Raw genomic sequence first — 18,855 nt, 5'->3', positions numbered from 1 at the left:
CACTGCACCACCTAGTCTGGAAAAGCTATCTTGTAAGATGAGCTAGTTGAAAAATACCATAAAATAAGCATACATATCTGTGTTTGTATGTATGTATATGTATATATAAATATGTGTGTGTGGGTGCGTGTATATGGATTTGTGTATGTAAGGATATGTACACATGTGCACGTGTGTCTGTAAAAAAAAGAACAAAAAAGATCAAAACAAATAAAACAGACAAAAATAAAAAGATACCACTGTAACCAATCCTGGAAAAAGCTTATGTAAGCTAGTTAAAGAGAACACCAGGGATCTATAACCTATCTGGTAAAGCCCTTGTTATAGCCGTCTGGATAATAAATCACCAGATATATAAATTTCACTAATAGAAACGCAAATTACAACAAATACAAGAATATCAATAGCAATAATGATCATAATAATAAAACCATCAATATCCAAAATAGTAAAAAGAAAACTCATCGGTGAAGTTACTCTAACCTGTCTTCAAACATTTATCATAAGATACGGAAACCAGGACCTTCAAAATAAAAAGTCACAACCTGTGCGCTCTCAAAAGAGATTTATTAAGAAGATTCTGGTGACTGTGATAACACTGAAATACACCGACACATAGCAACAACATAAAAACAACAATAAATAAAGTGTTTATAGATATGATCTATATAACACACACAATCACAAACTACTTCTTCTCTGTTTTTCACATAATAATCTCGACTCGGATACTACGCTGGACCGAAGAAAAAATCCGAGTCAACAACCGGCGACAACCCTGATGATTTAAATGAACACCATCGTCATTAAGATATATACTCCTAAACCCACGCAGATTACAGAACTGGGTGTGGGTAGTTTTGCTGAACACCAGGGCTAACTCATGATTCAATACATACGAAAGAAACCCAGGATTGTAGTAGCCCATCACACAAATGAATTAATCGGTACGCTATTTTACACGGTTCAACAAGGCCAATATCATTTGCACCCAACACTATGAATACGACATTTGGGAGTGGACTCAGATCAGGCAAATTATCTAAAAAGGAACTAACAAGAGCTCTTGGTCGACCCTCAAAAGAACGAACGATCTCATAAGGCTTATGACACAATAATGGTAATCCAGGAATCAGCAGCAGACGAGACACGATACTATGTCCGCAGATCAACAGACGTATCCTTGACTTCTCTTAGCACAAGATAACAAGACAATGAAGAAGAGTTACAGATAGCCCACCCTAATGAACCACGCGCTCAGGTGCGTGCCGAGGGGCGAAATATTGGGTTACCAAAAACCAAAAATGACCCAAAACTCACAATAAAATGAATGACCCTACCCCCACACTCATACACACACAACAAATAAAATAGCAACACCATAGATCACTAAAGATAAAACCTCTTTGGCACTAAAACATTATTAAACAATAGGTCTCTTACATAAGACAAATGAACTCAATGAATTTGACATTAAAAAAAGCTGTCCGGCAAAAACAAATGGGGAACAATATAACACTACACTCATAATACATGCAACACACTGACAAAAATGACTGGCAGAATTACTACGCGAAATTATCAAATTAAATAAACATAAGGGGAAGGAAATCAGCCCTGAGACTAAATAGTCGCATGGGATGGAAAAACCAACCTAAGTTCTAGGCCAGGATGGCCATGGCCCAGGCCCAGTGCCAGCTCAAGCATAGGGAAAGGATATGGTCTTCCCCCGGCCTACATTTGGGATAAAATCAACTCAGTAATCTGACGAACAAAACCAAAAGCACCCCTTCAAAGAATTCATACAAATAACCCTAAAAACAGAAACAGACATAAGATTACTGAGTGGACAGGGAAACCTACACCTACACATTTGTTTTATATAAATAAGGCTGACACATCTGTGTCTTTACAACCTGTATGTGCTGAGACCGGAACAAGAGGTGTCGACACTCGCTTCTAATTATTTGATACAGCTTTTTCTAAACAAAAACAAAAACGCTGTAATTTTATGTATCATAACGATTATTTCTTGCAATCCAGCATGGTAACTTTATAATAATTTCTGAAATATTTCTGTAACATTGGAAGGTAGCACGTTGTTAACGCGTAGAACTCTTATGCTCAACGTTTCGGGTTCGAATCTTGTGACTGACAACTGTCGACGGTGGCAATGATCGAAGGTTTTTTCATTAAACAATTAGGGTATCCAACCCCAAGATCGATCTTCAACAGAAAACAAAGCACCCTCCCACGATGTCACCATGTGATGGGTGCTCTTTTGCTCTCTCCCGGGGTTGATAATGGGGAAAGTGTGCAAACAAATATGTTGAACGTAGAGAAGGCTCCCAGTATATGTACTGTGCCATCCTTAGATTAAGTTAAGTGTTGTATCGTTCTTAAAATTAATTTGATAAGAATGTATGTTGTGCCGTCCTTAGAATTAAATTTAGTGTTGTGCCGTCCCTAGAATTAAGTTAGATAATATTATTGTATGTTGTGCCGTCCTTAGAATTAAGTTAAGTGTTGTATCGTCCTTAAAATTAAGTTAGATAATATTGAATATGCTTTTTTATTTTAAATACATATTTATTATATAATAAACTATGAAAATATCATTTCTATTATTTCTGCAATAAAAAAGTTAAATCAGGACGGCATAAAAATATCTGATGAACTAAATCCTAAAAAAATTTTTTTTTGATTTTGAATCATTATAAGAGTGTAAATTTGAAGGTGGATATACACTATTATCAAAAAATCAAATTCATTAAGCAAATTCAACATTCTGTGTACAAATCTTTGATTGTGGCTGGGGAAACATTAGTGGATAAATTTAATCACTTTCGCGCGCGATCGAAAAAATTAGATCGGAATTGTCTCACGAATAGGAAACCAAAAAAAAATTATGAATACACGTGTGAGACATTAAGAAATTATGTCAGATCCTCAAAGTGGCTATAGTAATGAAAATGAAAGTTAGGCCCCTTGTCACGACGCATGTGTAGTCGGGTAAAATGTCATCTGAGGCCTCTATCGTGGGGGCCATCAACATAAGGAAAACTCGGTTTAAAATAATAACTGATTCGACCTTGTCTGTAGTTTTTTTCTTCTGTTTTGTTTAGATGATATTTTTAAGACAATCACATTCAATATAAGAATGGAATCTGATCTCTTACACTTAATCATCTCGCTGAAGTTCAGTTAATTGTTCCTGTGTCAATGTTGTAGTCATGACTCGGGATGTGTCAATGGCATTTCAAGTACGTGTTTGTCGTGAATAAAAAATCTCACAATACATAACTTTTAAAAGACTCTACATGATTAAAAATCGCTATGATCGTGATTATACTGATCTAAAATCGTTAAAATTTCACATATAAATTTACATTCAAAATTCCATTTCTTAAATCAAGCAAGTGGCCGTTCTGGTCAGTTAGTCTAAAATATATCCTCGATAAAAAAGGATTATGACATCGTAGATAGACAGAATCGATTGGCTCTTGCACGATCAAATATCCGGTGGGGGGGGGGGGTGGGGCGGGGGACTTGAGGCGTAAGGTATAAAGAATATATCCTTGCTGAACTTGATTTCATTTTTCAAGATTTATCTGATAACTACCATCGACTGCATCACATTCAAGATTGTCTACTTTCGTTGAAGTTCTATTTACTATTTCTGGTGAAATATGACGACCTTCACCATGCTGACCATTGTTAGCGCAGAGAATATTCCCGCCGCCATGATTTAAATCATGGGGTTTAATTTTTTCTCCAGTCAGCGTGTGTTGCTATAAATAGACCATCAATAGTTTTTTAAACTCGCTGCGCATTTCATCAACATCAAGCCCGGGGAACTTAAAATTAGGGAAATCTGCTTCTGTTGTCGAAAACGTATTGTAAAACTGTTCTTTCACATTGTCATACGATGAATTTGTCACTGATAATTAAGCGCTCCTGTGAACAATTTCAGCGCCAAATATAATTTGATTTAATATGTCTACTTGCTGGATTGTTTCATCCTTTATTCTGGCTACGTATTCAAATCCATCCTAAGCGGTTATAAATTCTTTTTCGAAATAAGGAGCCAATTTGTGTTGGTGTTTTGTATATTGCTCATTGATAAGCTTAATGGCGTCTTCAAGATGTTTTCACAAATTATAACGCGCATACGGAAAACGCCATGCTATGGAATCATCAGGCTCATGTATGATCTGGCCACCGTCTGTGTATTGTTTTGCAAGTACAAAAAACCAATTTTGGTCATAACTCGTGGTATCTTCATGACACGATCTTTCCACGATGTAAAATCAGTCAACTTAGTTTCAGGTATTGGTGCAGGTGCCGGTGGATGTACTTCAGGCCATCTGAACACTGACCTGATCGAACTCGAGTATATATCAACAACGAAATCTGGTGAATTTATTTATATCGCGGCTGATAATGTCGGTTCGTGGACAGTTATGGCTGTCTTGGATTCTCGTCCCGTCACTGATTTTATTCTACGCTGAAATTCATATTTAAAAATTGCTCTATTTGATATATTCCTGTCGGTATTCCTACAACGTGCCCGTCAGGTGTTCCATCTGGCTTCTTTTTATTCGAAAATACCAACGAATTATTTGACGGAAATCCACCAAACGACTTTGACCTAAAATTAGGCCAGCTGTGGTATATTCGCAATTATGCAAGAGCTATTTCTTTTACTGAAATTGCGCTTGGTAAAACAGCATTGAATTCACGGTTGGTTGTGCTTACTGATATCATTGTGGTTTTTAACGGTGCTGTATTCGTCACGATATACTGAAGTAATTATGTCATTAAGGAAATTCCCATGATCTAAATCGCTGACTTTGTAAGTGTGATTCAAATCACGATCATTGGAATCAATTGCTTTATTGTATATTTTAACCATCACGTCAAACTCAGAATCTGATATCGCTCCATCGTTAAGGCTTGACGATATCAAAGAGGATAATTTAGAGTATGTTAACGTTGCAGTATGTAATCTTACTGTATAATTACGTAATTATACTCTCGTGCATGAAGATATTTTTTGAGACAATATTAAAAATACCAGCAAACGCTGATGAGGCTTAGACGCATATTATTACAACTGCAAACGGCGGTGTCAACGCTGATAAAGTTATGCCGGTTTCAGCAATAACAGCAGATGCCGAATAGATTATAATATTAATAACAACTGCGAGTCTACGATATTTTTGTTTGCATAATCGCCAACGATACCCTTTAGCGCTGTTTGCCATTCACGTACTTGATCATCCCTGAAATTTTGAACGTCGATTCATGTGCTCATTATACTTTATACAGTAGCTAATTGAGGCATTTCAGCTACAAATTCCAACATCACTAGTAAGACGTTGAGGTTAATTTCGTGTCAGCTGATTCTAATATAAACATTTCTTAGTTTCGACTATTTAAAAAAAAACGTATCAGATGGGTGCGGCTCTGAACACAGTCTATACACACCAGTGAATTCCGCAGTATGTTTGATAGTGTTATTTTGCTGTGACTATGTTGAGAATCCTGATGATATCGTGTATGTTTTGTTCGTAATTTACTTGTGGAGAATTTTAATCAGACTAATTTTTTTAACGATATCAGGAATTCCACTTATGACATCTTCTAGTTTTTTTTAACCGTTTCAATATCTGGCATCGCTGTCTTAATATCACAGAGTTTTGTGTTAATATCAGAGAATTTCACGTCAACAGTCAACGGGGTGTCAAATAAATCATCTGCGATTTTATTAGGCTTTTGAAAATTTCTACGAGTATTTAAAAATAGATTTACGTGAACGTCATATTCAGTTCGTAACGTGAATAATTTAGTATATTATTATAGTTATTGTCTACATATTTGTTTGCTGCGGCATCTTCATCTGACGTTGGATCTCTTAAAACAGCTATTTTATTTCCGTTCATGTTGAGTTCACCTGTGGCCGGTGGCCCGCAAACGATTAGCAGCATTTGTTTTGCAATTTCATTTCTAATAGCTGCAACTGATATATTTCAATCTATGATTATACCGCCGTCAGTAAATACTGGAATATTATCCGTGGTATCATCGAAAACTCTACGAATTGTCATTCCATTTGATATTACTTGTTTTTAAAACACTGTCTTTATCCTGAAAAACAACAACTTTATCTCGGTCAACTCCAGATAGGTTCATAATACGAGCGAGTTCATGTTTGGTCGCATGATTTGATAAATCCACGTCGTAGAACTTTTTCATATCTTCAAACGAAGAGGATATTACGTAAATATCTACCATTATTCGTTATAACCTCCACTTGTATAATTGTGCATGACTTTGTGAGGCGGTAATGTTAATTTTGAATCAGCGTCGATTTACGCAATTGCTTTATGGCCGCATATTGGCGGATCGGTTATTGTCTATGCTGGTAATGTTGAATGCCAGATCGGAATTGATTTTGTATCTAACAAATTCCTTTCGCGGGGGGGGGGGGGAGTCCTTACGAATACAAAAAAAAAAAACAGATCCACGTGGATCAATTGCGTATGCAACATATTGAGTACCTGCACCAGAATTATTGTCAAGATTAATGATACCGGTTTCAACTTCATTGTGCTGGTTAGGTAATGGATCAAGAATAAAAACACCTCTGAAGTTTTTTATTTTTAATTATTCAGCAGCATTATTTAAATCAAAATTAGACACTGGAAGAATATTTTTTTGTTGTCTAACGAGGTATTGTTCCGGGAAGTATGATTCCTTTTCTGTATCATGAGGCCGGAAATTTTAGTCGACCCGGTTGAGGCATACTTGCTTTTAATGTTTTTGTGGCGTCTTCCTGGTTTTTGTTGGCGTGAACTTCTTACTTTAAGCCTTCTGCGTACAAAATTCCTTGTCTAGTTGCTTTTTTAATGCCATTTCAGCGGCGGGTCCAACAGTACCTAACGCGGCTGCCTTTGCAACGGCTGGATCTTTAGCGCCTATCAACGCTGGTATCGCCGCAAGAAGCGGAAATATACCACCTGATTTAGTTATGTCTGAAATAGCACATGCAGAAAAAGTAATTCGTATTCCACTCTTGGCTTTCTTAGCATCGTTGAATTTTTTGAGTTGACGTTCTGTCAGCGACAACTTATTTTGGCTGCCTGTGATCTGGTTATGTTTTAATGTTATTATGGTTCCAGAATTTTTTACTGATGCGGATTGTAGTTTTTTAATCTGACCAGGAGTCAGACTGACATTAACATGATGACATGACATTTATAACATCAACGGTGATTTTATTACAATTACATATTTTCCACTGGAGCGTCAATAACTCTCATTCTGGAACCAACGCCTTCGAGTAACATAGATTTGTCGCTAAGTATAAAAGCGATTGATCGTCAATTAACACCGCCACCTGTATTTCCGCTGGCTCAAAAATGAATATCAACAACAGATTGTCTGGATAAATCAAGATGCTCCAGCAAAAAGTAATAGATCGGATACAGATTTTTAAAATCAAATTGTGATATTTGCAACCCTGTGTCTACCTTTAGATATCGCCCCATAAATGTCACGCGCTATACGATTTTGATCAAAATTCAGTAATATATTTTCAGCTGATTCTTGTTGTCCGTTTATCCGTAAAGAAACTCCACTAACTCCAAATTTGTAAAATATCGTATGACTACGCGTGTGCGAGTTTAATCAAACAGAATTTTTAAACGCAACACATATATGACGTGGTGAAGAAACGCCTTGCTGTGATGATATATGCCATGTAAATAAACCATTAATATTACTCTAGATAATATCAGTGGTTACTGTTAACCAACTGAGCAATGATTTACCGCCTTGATCCACAAATGACAACATTCACTGTTCTTCAGCAATCGCTGGAGTCATTACCGGCATCCACAACGAAAGTTTTGTTAGTATTACTTTATCAGCATCACCAATAGGTAGCTAGATAGCGTCGTCATCAGTGGATTTTCTTATAGGAACAACTGTATGCTTAGCTCCAAAGATAACTTTTCTGACCTTTCTAAAACATCCAAAGATGTGGGATAGTGGAATCGCGCATCAAAAACCTATAGGACCTTGTCTTAGCATTGCTCGACGAGTTAAATATCCTATGTTGTATTCTGGATTAGCATTATGTACCACCGGCCATACATCAGCTTCAGCGTTGTTGGCGTTGTTTCTTGGCCGTCTCATAGCTTACTGTACGTCGCTAGGATGATCGGAAGTGTCCTTCAGAAACATCATTGGGGGGACGGTTGATCTTGTATAATCATCAGAGTATCTTGCTAAGCCTATTATTTCTGTAGCAACGTCGACGTCTTTCTGAATTGTTTCGATGTTTTCCATACATCAAATACGTAGCGCTGTAAAACAATGCCATGATACCCTATTGACAAAACCAACTCGTACTTCATTTGCATATGCAGTGTCATCTGTTTTTATAATTTCACCTTCTACTTCAACAAAAGCCTCAGCGGATAAAAAATATCTACTTGTATCATAGACTTGTAATTCAATTCTTCCCCGCTGATTTGGTGTCCTGCGTCATAATAATAAAATTGATAATCTCGTACCGATTCATCTTTAAGGACTGGCGCATCCATGTCAAACGCTGGATTGGATATATGCTTAAAGAACTTTATTATAATTATTATCGTCTAAAACGAAGACCACTTTGAGAAATTATATTTCTCGAAATACCACTTTGGGGGAGATCACTCACTCCTATCAAACTTGAAACTATATTTTTTTCTGCTTCACAGGCCAGCTCCGCTACTTTTTGCAGGCATAATTGCGGTGCTTGGTAATTTTACTGATTGTTGAGGTCTTGGTCGTATTAATCGTGCTAATCTATCCTTGATTATTGAGATAGCATTACCGGAAACATCACCAATAGCACCAATACCTTTATCACGAACAACGGCAATAGCTTTCACTCCTAGTTGTTTTGCAATCGGTATTGCTTTTTGGGCTATCCTTCTGAATCGACCCTGAACAACATCGCCGAGCCCATTACCGTAAGTCGCTTCATAAGTAGGTACTCTCGAATTCATCACGCTTACCAATACAGGTCCACGCTGAGCATTGTGTACGATCATGTTATTTATTATTTATTTATCTAATCATTGTGGATAAGTTAAATCGTCGATAAGTTCCCGATAAACATCGATGTCCATGATACCCCCTGTAAATAATCTTCGACAAATATCAGCTGCTTCATTAATAATTTCTAGAGAATTATTTCCAGCACGTTTTCCTCCGATTAAAACTTCTAAGCGATTAACATCGGTAAGAACATTGTCAGGACAAATTCCTAAACCACTTCCCGATTTTGGAGGTTTTCCAGTCGGTTTAGTAAGAACATCTTCCTCCTCCGTTTGTTGTCGTCCTTGTTTTTCTGACTTTTCTTTATAGTATCCTACTACTTTTTGAAATGTACTAGTTTTGGGTCATTCCAATTAATTTGATCTAAATCACCTATAGCTCATTATACCTCACCAACCCATTTTTCTTGTTTTCGATTTCGAGGATGTTGAGGTGTAATATATTTTTCTTTTTACTATATTCATATGCAGCTATATCAGTTCATTTAGTGGGGTCTTCACGTTCTTCAATAATTTCTGGTTTAAACATTTTCCTAAAAGGACCTGGATGACCACCACATTTACTTAAATTTTCCTACCCTATCTGAGCTTGTTTTTCCGTTGGAAATCCTCCTATACTTCGTTGAAGTTCATTCCTATTAGTTAGATATGTCATAAATTCAGGATCACTATCTCTAGCCTGGTTAGTATCTTTATATGTTCAATATACCCATTTTTTCCCATGTTTTTGTATATATATTTTCATACCCAGATTTTAAATATTTTTATATCTGTGATTATAAGAATATATCTACAAATTTAGCTAATTCAATCTCATTAATTTATTTTATTTTATCAATAATTCCTGGATTAAATTTTTCATCTATATTAGCTTTATCGTTTTTTTGGATCTGCACCAACAATACCTTCAATTGTTTCTTCTTCTTTGTCTTCAAGTTTTTCTTCAAGTTGAGGAGGAGGTGGAGGTTCAGCAACAATCTCAGTTGGAAGATCTCGTCCTTTTTGTTTGTTTAGCTCTTTTCGCTATTTTTTCAGTTTGTTCCGCAGTTTGTCTTACTGACGGAAGAAGACCTTCATTAGCCGTTGCAACTCTTTCAGTAACTTTTGTAACAGGTCTAAACAATTGTTCTGTACCTCTCTGCAAATTCAACTTGAGATCGCTAACGTTCTTGTAGTTTTTTTCTAACAGAATCGCGAACGGGAAGAAATGTTTTGATTGCTTCTTGTCGTTCTAGAGCTAATTTAGCAGTGTAAGAGTCTTTAGTTGGTGCCAGTATTGAATTAGCAATCATTTAATTATAGCAGCAGAGAGAGCACGACCACAAGTGTCACGGCGGGTAAACGCGCGCGCATACCTTTTGAAAAAACGATGACGACAACAATAAAGTAAAATAAAAAAGACTAACCCGGTAGAGAGTTACTTTCGGTTGGTTAGAGGCTTTGGTTTGGCGTTGTTAACCCTTTTTTCGTTTTCGTTGGAGACCTTAGTCTAAAAAAAGACCTTCTAAACATTGGTGGGTTCGCCCTCTCTGCTGCTACTCAGCCCGTGATTGCGGCATAAATTTCTGCATGCAATCTGGTCCCTGCCCCCAATAGTGTACATCAGAGTCATTGACCTTGAAGGAGAATTATGCCTGAAAGTAGGTAATCAGGTAATTCATTCTACACTGTCAGGTCTGTTTTAACCTGCTCCGCTCATCCAATGGTATAATCCAATGGTATCATCCAATGGTATCATTCAATTGTATCATCTGATGGTATCATCCAATGGAATCATCCAATGGTATCACCCAATTAGTTTAAAGATCAATATCATTTAACATTTCGATACAAGCTACCCGGTGTTAAGCAGCTCTAAAATGTGGTATAATGTGTATAACCATACATACATACATAGATTCACACATACATCCACACACAGATATATACACATACATACATACATACATACATACATTCACACATACATGCACACACACATACATACATACATACATACATACATACATTCACACATACATGCATACATACATACATACATTCACACATACATGCACACACACATATATACACATACATACATACATACATACATAGATTCACACATACATGCCCACACACATACATACATACATACATACATACATACATACATACATACATACATACATATATACATACATACTCAGTAAGGAACTGTCCAACATATCTCAAATGTTTTTGCTTGACTGTTAGCCTAATAAATTTATGACAAATATTTAGCATCGAAACTACGTGTGAATTCAAAATCTTTCATTGCAATTTGAATTATTTTTTAAACTGTTAATATTCGTATAGTAAGAATAGAAATAAAGGCAAGAAATGAAGGAGGTTCGGAAAGAAAGCAATTTATTTAGTGTTTGGTTCTGATACTTTTTACTTCTGCTGCGAATGCATGCAACCATATTTGCAAATATGCAATAAATTGATTAGACTAGAACAAATGCACTACAATTGTCTCGCCTATGTGTTGTTAATAAATTAAATACAATTCAAACAATTCGATGAGCTCAAGATTAAAAACAAGATAACTTATTAATACAATAAAACTATTGACCACTTATATTAGTTCAGGTCCTTCTCTAATTATTGTATTTAGTGATAAGCCTCCTTTATTGTCATTAACAAAAGTATAAACAAAAACCTGAGATTTTCTGGATGACATTTGATGCTGTTAGATTACAGCGTTGACATTAGAAACATTAGAGGAAACGATAGCCTAATTGCTGATGCACTCTTACGAGTATATAAGTACAATGTTGTTGTTGTTGGGGGGGGGGGTATATGTTGTGCCATTAAACTGAGTGTCATTCATAAGAGATCATATTGTCACACAACGTTTTAACAATTATGTAAAATAAAGCTTTCTTGTATAAATCTTTGTTTTCCTTTATTGGAGTAGGTGATGAACTCTTTTCAATGATAGTAGATTATACTTTAAGATAATGATGGTTTATCAAAACGATGATTACGTAACTAACTTTAGTCCTTGAATATAAGTTGTACATAACATCTTAACATAACCTTTTAGCTCAGAACATTCTATAAAACAGACTTGGATTTGGATATTTTCATATTCTGTTACGTTTTAGATCTCGAGAACTTTGCATAAATAGGAATTTGATAAACTTTAAGATCATCCTTAGTAAATCCTTATCAGTTGTATTTAGATATCATTCGAGAGGAATTGTTTATTTAAATTATTAATTGTATGACGACTATGTGGTCTTCAAATTAGTAGTAGTTACTGTTGTTGTAGGGTTTAACGATATTTTTCAGCACAAGATAGGCTATACATGGCGGCCATTATAACTAGTGGAGAAAGAACCCTGGAAACCTCCGGGAAGAATCGTCGACGCACGAGAATCTACTGGAAAAGTTTATTCTAAAAAATTAGAGTTATCATACTGAGAGTTGTAATGTAAAATGGATCGATCAATGGCAAGCAAAGATCACAAGGTGAGGGCTGAGGAATAATTAAACGACTGAGAAAATTAGGTTTGAAGTCTAATCAGGCACCGTTTTATACGAATGATGCAAGAAATCCATCGCACACATTCGGGCCTTCAATTGGCTAGCAGTCTTACATGTTAGTCTCTAGAAATTAGCATTCAGAATTAAAATCTTATTCGTGTAGTTCAAAGCGATTTTCCTTATATTTCATCGAAACGTTTAACTCAAACACCTATGTTATAAGTCTGATAGAAGAAAGGTTTCTTTCTTTTAAATTTATTTGTTTATTTGTTTATCTACCGTAATTTTCTTAGTAACCAATATGAGGCATTACGATTTATAAAACCTATTCGATCTCCAGCTTCATTCGATCGTATCTGGGTATTGCGACTTCATCTAGCAGAAACGACCAAAATAACGCCCCTCCCCAGTCTGTTACTCTGTTTCTTTTTTCTCCTAAGTATTGAGCCTTAAAACAGATTAACGACATTCCAACAAGTGTATCTCCGAGTGTGCTTCTGAATGACATCACGTACCACACTGATTTGTATAGCCTATCCTGTGCTGAAAAATGGCGTTAAACCCTACAACAACAACAACAACAACGACAACGACACTGATTAGCTTCCCACACAACAATTAGCAGATTAAAAGCCAGAATGAAGTTCAAACTAAACCATGTTATGTAATGGCATTCATGATAATAAATACATTCGAACGTAATGTCACTTCAATAGCACTCCATGCATGGATTAAATATGATCTCCCGTAATTATAAACACACATAGTATTAATGTGTACTTGTGTCGTCAGCCTGACACAAATGAATTGACTAAATAGGATATACCGTAATAGTGAAGCTAGATTTATATTTACAAACATATTGACAAGATAGCATTTACCCAGCTGTTGAAACAGATAAACTAGATGTGCACTTGTGTTGTTAAATAATAATGTAAAAAGACTTATACTTACAAAACGTATTTAAATCCCTCAGAGCGAAAATTTCATGAAGTATCAGGTGTGTTCTTGTCTACCTTTCCCCGGCCAACATCGTGCTATTATAACCAAACCCACCAATCACTGCAGTGAATTTGAAAGGGATTGAGCTGAATTATAAGGTGTGTTTTCATCTACCTTTCCCCAACTAACAGTCTGTTAGCAGAAATATACCCACCAAATACTGCAGAGAAACTGCAGAACATTGGACGATGAACAAGGTTATCAATAGTCAACCTTACCTGGCTGAAGTTTGTTATTGAAAACAATATTAGTTCAAGGACATCTACTGCGATATGTATACAGCTTTCTTTGCTTATGTTAACGAAGGTAGATAAATAAACTAACACGGAAGTATTAATATGGATAAAAGTCTGAGTGAAGATTGTGATGGTTACATACATGTATCTCAGTTTATTTATTCAAATTCAATAACCAGAGTATTTGGATTGCTGTTCAATCTATCTATCTATCTATCTACCTATCTATCGATCGACCCATCGATCGATCGATCGATCGGTAGTTCAGTTAGTAGAAAGTTGGACACGTAATCCAAGGGTCACTTCTTCGATACCAGTCCAGGCCAGTCCATTTCCGCTGCCTAGCTGTTAAGGTCACTTTCCTTCAATTCCTTGGCTTGCTATAGCCAATAATAAGTTAAAAGCGTCGTTATAATCAACCAATTCATTATTCTATCTGCTCCTCTTTCTACAAGTACCACCTACTACCACGGCCAATTCTGCAACCACTAAATGAAATCTTCTCTCGGCACCGCAATGAATAGTAGTATCACCCAAGTATTACCATTATTGCTACCTTTCTAACCGTTACAAGTAAATTATCTACATGTTATTTTTATATCACCCCTACTAACGTTGCAAATTTTGACACCTCTTCGAAAGTCACAGAAGCACTATCCCTTCCATTTATTTTGTTTCGTTAATGCTATTGTTGTCTTGCTGCTTACACCAACACTGCGGATCAAATAGATATTATTGGAATAAACAAAATTACAAATTCACATAAAACTTTTTATCTGACCAAGAAAGAATATACTTACAAATATGCTAATAGTAAATGTGGCCTTGATAAATTTTATCCATCAGAAGTAGCAAATAAATTATTGATAAAACGAGCCATTGAAAAGTGGACATTTCACATCCCAATGCTACTAATGTAGTACTAAACACAGAGAACAGAAGAAAATGCAGTCACGGGTTTTGGAGGATAACTAATTAATCCAAAATTAAATAATAATAAAGGAAATATTATAAATCGTTTTTAGATAAAGAACATTAAAACATTAAAACAGTGAGGGGGGACTTATAGGGGAAATCAAAACAACTAGAAAGTATTGCATATTCAAACAGAACCAAAGTAGGGGATGTGAAAGAAGATGTCATAAGATAAACAGTATGGTACAAACCGAAAAAGAAAAAAATAGAAGCTTGAAGAAAATATAAGCCAGTACAAATTAGAAAAAAAATAGGAACAAAGACAAAGGCTGGAAAATGTATCTCTCTATATGTAAAGCAAGGGGGATGCATTGTAAGGAAGAAAAAAGAGGAGGAAATAACGAAGATATTTTGAGTAAAATTGGAAAAAGCGTTATTTGAAATAATCATGGAAATGTATTGAAAGAAATGTACAGTTGCTATAATGATTTGTATAATACGCAGGGTGAGATATACAAATAATGTAGAACAATAAACTTAGTGCAAATTTCACAGGACTATGTTTCAATGTGCAACGTTTATATCAGCAGATAAAACAGCAACAGCAGTCAATCAATTTTATAAAGGACAATCACCTGGTTCTGACGTCTTATTGTCAGGCTTCTATGTTATTATTCAAACTCTTTTAATTCCCGTACTAGAGTTTGTTTATAACAGTATCTTTCTACTAACGAAATGACCGAAAACTAGAGTGTGTAGATGAAAAGGAATACTATAGAAACCCAAATTCGCTCAGCAATGTGTACTCTATTCATGGAAACGATAAGACAAATATATTGTATGAATGGAATAAAGTCCCACCACTCTATAATATAGCCATTGTGCACCAGAAACATATTTCAGTGAGTCGAGCACAATAAACTACATAATATTCTATGCAATCTTATAGTCTTAACGGTCTTAAGTGTAATGAACATTACCTCCATTACGAATTTACAATGTAATTACTATGCATCATTTCCTAGATGAGATGTGTGCTTTATGTATGGTAATATGTATAATGTACTTATCTAGGACACGTCTTTCAGTGTTTAGCAAGTGAATTTTGTTACCTGCATTGTGTATTGGAACACGCTGACTCACGATGCTTTGACACGATGTGATAGATTCGGTATGTATTGTAACCTTGTATGAACATTTTGTACATATTTTACATGTTAGTCATAGCAGTATAATTAAATTACCTCGTATCATGTATAATTCCACCAGAACATGGTCAAATTATTCCATATTTCCAATGTTTGACTGTGCGCTCGCCGTCAAAATACGTACTAGTCCGCCTTTACACTCTTTTGGTCAGTGAGCGCTATGGAATCTGATTGGCTATTGGTCACATCATCTTTTCCTATAAATAGCACCACGTACATGTAATGTAGGGCTTCACTCTTATCTTGTCCAGCGTTCAGAGCAGACGGAAGCAAAGCATCGGGTGACGTTGTACCCATTTCAACTGTTTTATAATGTCTCAAGCTATGTTGGATAAACATAGGTGGTTACAATGTTTAGTTCTAATGAAATTTTATATGCTTGCTTTACATTACGGGGAATTCCAGAAGTTATTTAGTATTCATGAGGTGACGTCTGCTACCGTATTGGTTGATATGATTTCACCTTCGGTGAATTATCACAGCGATTAACCTTTGTAAGTGAAGGCGAGAGATCATTACGATATAATCCTGGGAAACATGGCAAAATTGTTCCCTCAGAAACTGATAAATAAGTATATTAACGCTACTAAACCGTCACTCTTCACCTTCGTTAGAAGGCGAACTCACGTTGCACCTTCACCTAACAATACTATCACCTTCAACACCTGAAGGTTAATACTTCACCTTATTCACCTCCCCGACTTAGGCAACTCTTTCTTGTACGTCCATAACGTGAGTTCTTTGTGATAGAAATCATTAAAAATATATTCTTAAAGAGGTGGAGAAGGTGCAATTATATTTGAAGCTCCATTGTACCTTCCCCCACGGGAGTCGACCACCTTTGTTTCCCGTGATTCTCTGGTTTACATAAGTCTGGTATTAAATCTTAAATGTTTATGTATATGTAACTGTATTGACATTCAGTAATTGCATGTTCACCTGCTCTTGTACTTAAAGTAATTTACAAATAAATACTTTCGATGTTGATTATATACGGTCTTGTATTATTCTTTCTAATCAAAAGCTAGACAGGAGAACCCAAAAATATTGTAGTCGGAAACGACGGTACATAAACACTTCACTATCATAAATCTGGTACAATCAAAAGCATACACTTAAATGTGTCTCTCTCGGTCTCTCTTTATATATATATATATATATATATATATATATATATATATATATATATATATATAGAGAGAGAGAGAGAGAGAGAGAGAGAGAGAGAGAGACTACACCTCTCTACTAAAGTCATGATCGTTCATTTATGAGGGTCTGACATGTGACATTATAAAACCTAATTGTACATGAAAATCCACTTAAACCTAGAATGAAACAGAACTCTATATTAATGTTTTATATTTTAATCTTGCCTTTCGTACGATAAACAAATGAAACGTTGCCGTTAGTATTTGTAGATGTTCAGGGGTATACATGTTTCTTTATTGTTCCCTTTATTTTTTAAGACGTAGGGGCCCCGAGTGGCCGAGTGGTCTAAAGCGCTTTCCGTTACGGATCACTCCCATCTCAAATCTGTCTGCGTGGGTTCGAGTCTCGGATTCGGCCAATGTGGGTATGTCAGAAAGCTTGCCAGTAGCTTCTCGTGGGTCGGTGTTTTTTTTCGGGGTTTTCCCGGGTTCTTCCTCCACCATTAATACTGGCCGCCATCTATAGCCTATCGTGTGTTGAAAAATGGCTTTAAACCCTACAACAGCAACAACTTTAAGACGTAAAGCTGAATGCATCATGCTGCACTTAAGGGCACCAACCGAGAGGAGAAGACATAGAGAGCACGTGGAAATAAGCATTTGTTCGAAGGCGCAGGACCAGGAGAATACGCAGTTTTGCAAAGGTGCAGGGTCAGGAGAACGGAAACAAAGGTACCGAAAGTACCGAATCGGGATACAATGCGGAAGTAACAGATGAGCAACATAGAAAGGGTTGGGAAGGAAACACTCTCATCATTAATTTCGTGTGATGAAATAATTGGCAATTTGAATAGATCTTTGTAGTGATTGAAAGAAATTGCGTTGAATAATTGTCAAGTAATTGTTGAATACCGGGATATAGTTCATTAAATTGGTAAACCTTTCACCACATTATTTTTGTATTTTATACACCTAGACCGTCGGCTTTGCTGACTGGCGGTTAGGAGCCTTTTAATATTTTGATTGTCTGTCCTTCTCCATTGCTAGCAATAGTACCGTAGCATGCACGTGACAGTGAGCTTCAGTTGTTGACATCCGTCCGTCTGCATAAGCTGATGGATATGCAATAGCGGGTTGGAAATGAGTTATTAGTATATGCTGCATTTCCTCTGGTGGCTAAAACTCATATCCTTAAAGGTGTTTTGATATAGGAACAGCATGACAGTAGTACTGTTTACTGGGTTGTCGATTTCGGACTAGTACGTTCACACTGGAGTTTGCAATTCCATTTCTCTTTGCAGCGTGTTAGTGACTCCCATTCGTCGATGCGGATGTTGCAAATTTTCTTGTCACGCTTACAACCCTCTTTAATGATTTTGTCTGTATGTCCTGCTTGTGTTGTGATATTGACACTGCGTCTATCTTGTATCCTGTGCACGTGTCCGATCCAGTGCAGCCGCCTCTGTTTAAAGAGTGCCTATATGCTTAGTAAATTGACCAGGGCAAGGACGTCAGCATTGGTAACCTTGCACATACCGAAGATACGATACTGTTCAGCTTCTTCTCGTGGCAAGTCCAAGTTCTCCATGTTTCGGAGCCAAACGTTTGAATGTAGTGTTGACCTCGCCAAGTGGCAGGTAGTGATAGAAAGCTGCTTCAGAGCGCACAGCTCGAGTACCCTCATTAATCACGCCGACACCTTGATGTCGGTGATACGATA

General features: G+C 36.3%; 1 protein-coding gene across 3 annotated transcripts in view; it reads right to left on the bottom strand.

The window, feature by feature from the left end:
• The window catches only part of LOC149772888 (peripheral myelin protein 22-like), a 32,980-nt gene extending 16,844 nt beyond the window's left edge, over nucleotides 1-16,136 (bottom strand). The window contains exons 1-2 of one of the 3 annotated variants that reach the window (XM_089947118.1): nucleotides 13,581-13,835; nucleotides 10,520-10,747 (exon numbers count right to left, since the gene is read on the bottom strand). The gene's annotated coding sequence lies outside the window, so the exon portion shown is untranslated. Of the gene's footprint in view, nucleotides 1-10,519; nucleotides 10,748-13,580; nucleotides 13,836-16,023 lie in introns of those variants that run through there. The other 2 variants (XM_089947119.1, XM_089947117.1) reach the window with 2 other exon arrangements.
• Nucleotides 16,137-18,855: the final 2,719 nt, after the last annotated feature.

Source organism: Sinohyriopsis cumingii, unplaced genomic scaffold (assembly GCF_028554795.1).
Source record: "Sinohyriopsis cumingii isolate HCF-2022 unplaced genomic scaffold, ASM2855479v2 utg000974l, whole genome shotgun sequence".
Lineage (NCBI taxonomy): Eukaryota > Metazoa > Mollusca > Bivalvia > Unionida > Unionidae > Sinohyriopsis > Sinohyriopsis cumingii.
Note: the sequence above shows the minus strand (reverse complement) of the source record. Positions and strands in the feature narration are given on the sequence as shown.